At 31.7% G+C, this 2,793-nt stretch overlaps 1 non-coding gene across 1 annotated transcript; it reads left to right on the forward strand.

Annotated features, from left to right (window-relative positions):
• The first annotated feature begins 370 nt into the window (after positions 1-370).
• On the forward strand, positions 371-534 carry LOC145271581 (U1 spliceosomal RNA). Its single transcript, XR_013865990.1, has one exon. It is a non-coding gene; the product is annotated as a U1 spliceosomal RNA (small nuclear RNA).
• The last annotated feature ends 2,259 nt before the right edge of the window (positions 535-2,793 follow it).

A 2,793-nucleotide genomic window follows, 5' to 3' on the forward strand; every position in this document is an offset into this window, starting at 1 on the left:
AAAAAAAAAAAAAAAAAAAAAATTAAAACTCTTTAGTTTGTAGATATTTTTCCTTTTAATTTCTTGTATATAATGTTATATGTTCTTCTTTTATCACAGCGTGAATGTCGCCTGCCATCCCGTAAGCTGGGGAGCTGTTATTTTAAGTAGGTCCGGGTAAGAATGTTAGGCGAAACAGTGCGTGATAGAAACTCTAGTATAGGTTTTATAATAAAGTACTTGCTATCTTACGCAAGTCTAGCTAAGGACTAGAAAAGACCCCTTTTTCCCCCACTCCCCCTTACTGGCCTTTGTGCCTAAGCTTCTTCGTACCCCAAATGAGGCCTTGGCAGTAGATAATGCCAAGGCCGGGGACGAAGGGCTAAATATAATACTTACCTGGCGTAAAGGTCAACGATGATCATTTAGGTCGTTCCTTCAAAGTGAGGCCCTTCCATTGCACTGCGGTTGGGTTGACCTTTGCGATCGTCTCAAATGTGGACGACTCGGACGCGTTATTTCTAAGTGTAGGGTCTGCGTCCGCGCTCACCCCGATAATATAATCAAAATCAGAAATTCCACCCTGTTTCTCCTTCCAAGCAGAAAACTACTTTAATTCCCAGCTACCTCCTGTCTGTATGTCCTCGGCTTTCACAGACGTGTGTAAGGACGTCCTTGTTTCTGTTTTCCCAATCGCCCGTCTCTATACACGCCACAAAAAGGTCAATTCTCTTGACCAGTTTATCATCCACTTCAATTGCAACGTTCTGATATAATCTAATCTGCATACATTACCAATGTTTGCTCTGAACATATGAATTTCTTAAGCGTAAGAAATCCGCCGAGCTGTCGCCTTCAACAACTAAAAGTTTCTTCTTTCGATATTGATTGATGAATGAAAACCTCTGGAAAACTACCGCAGAACTAATGTGTCTATTCATTGAATCCCACCCATCAACTCGAAAATTGGTCATCCAAACAAAGTTGAATTATGTGCACAGGTATTTTTCGTTACCAAAATTATGAAAATGATTCAATATCTTTTATTGGTACTTGTACAGTTTAATCAACACATTAAAAAACATGAAAATATCGAAAAAAGAGTTATATTGTACGTATCCGTTATGGACTGAAGTTCTCTGAAAAAAAAAATTCGGAGAAGTTTTTTTTTTTTTTTTTTTTTACAGCGAAAAAACATGTTAATATGACAGCGCGCTGAAGATGGCCGTGTTTGGATTTTTAGAACACGCCACGGGGAGATAACTCAGTCTAAAGTGCCGATACATCCTTCACATATTAAATAATAGATTTTCTTCTTAAAAATTAGTATTGTATCATAACAAATTGTTTTTTTCTTTTTTTTTTTTTTTTGCTTAAAAACAACTACTTGACCAAATTAAGTTAAAGTTTTTCCAGAGAACTTCACTCCATAATGGATGCGTACAATATAACCTTCTTTTTTTTCGCTATTTTCATTTTTAATGTCTTTATTAAAATGTACAAGTTCCCATTTTATTTTATAATTTAAAATGAAAAAACATTGAGCAATAAAAATGAAATTTTGGATACTTATGTATTTTTGGTGCTGAGGCTGAGCTGAAATAATAACGTTATTATTTTGAAAACCATTCTTAATATGAGGAGGTGAGGGTGTTTTGTAACTAATTTATGCTTCCACATTACAACTTTAAAAAAAAAATCTTGAAACTTGAATTTAAACTGAAAAAATAAAAACTATATAAAAATAACGCAGTACTATCTGCCGTCATATGCATCCGAGAAAAATATCTATTGTAAAATTAAACCAAAATTTGGTGCTTATGCATTTTTGGTACCGCGCTATTTTTAAATAGTTTTTCAGGTTAAATTAAAGTTTTACGATATCTTTTTTTTCTTTTTTAATTGTAAGGTGGAAGCACAGAATAGTTACAAAACACCCTCCCCATGTTAAGAATGGCTTTCAATAAAATAGCATTATCATTTCAGCACAGTAGCAAAAGTACATAAGTGCACTGCAGTTGTTCAATGTTTTTCATTTTAAATTATAAAATAAAACACGTTTAATCATTTTAAAACTTCATCTTTCATGATTTTTTTTAATTTGTTAAACACCGTGGTTAAAAAAATTAAATTTTAATCACATGATCACATTTTCAATAATTACGTGATTATATTTTAGCCATTTAAACTTTGTGAAACACGTAAACAAACTTCTGCTCGATACCGGTGTTGACCTTTAAGAGTCCCTTTTAGTGATTATATGGTTCGAGGCTATTTGTACAACTAATCGGCAAATCTGCTGATTATTGTGACTACAGTTCTCATCTTGGATGTTAACAGTAGTTTGACTAATCCAAATTATAATGAAATGTTCAGTCTTCTAAAAATAAAAAATAAATAATAAAATAAAATAAAATAAACCTGATTTTTAATTCTTCATGTATCTTATTTATTTTAATAAATGAGACATACAAAAAAGAAAAGACATTTTATAAAGAAATTCATACACGTTGATAAATCGTGGAGAAAAAACATTTTATAGGAAAACATTTCCAACATTTAACATTTTTACACAAGGAACGAAATAATGATTTCACCGTGTTATTACGATGACCCTAAGTTCTTTGTTCTTTAGCAGTTGATTTTCTATTTAAATAATTTCACGTTTTTTATCTTTTAATTTTGATTCTCTTATATTTTCATTTATTTTATTTCTTAATGAATTGGACAAAACAAAAGTTGCATTAATTCACTAAAGAAATCTTAACAAACAAAACAAATGGTCTGTTTTGAACACAAAAGAAAAACGAATTC

Source organism: Euprymna scolopes, chromosome 46 (assembly GCF_053919585.1).
Source record: "Euprymna scolopes isolate OS-2025 chromosome 46, ASM5391958v1, whole genome shotgun sequence".
Lineage (NCBI taxonomy): Eukaryota > Metazoa > Mollusca > Cephalopoda > Sepiida > Sepiolidae > Euprymna > Euprymna scolopes.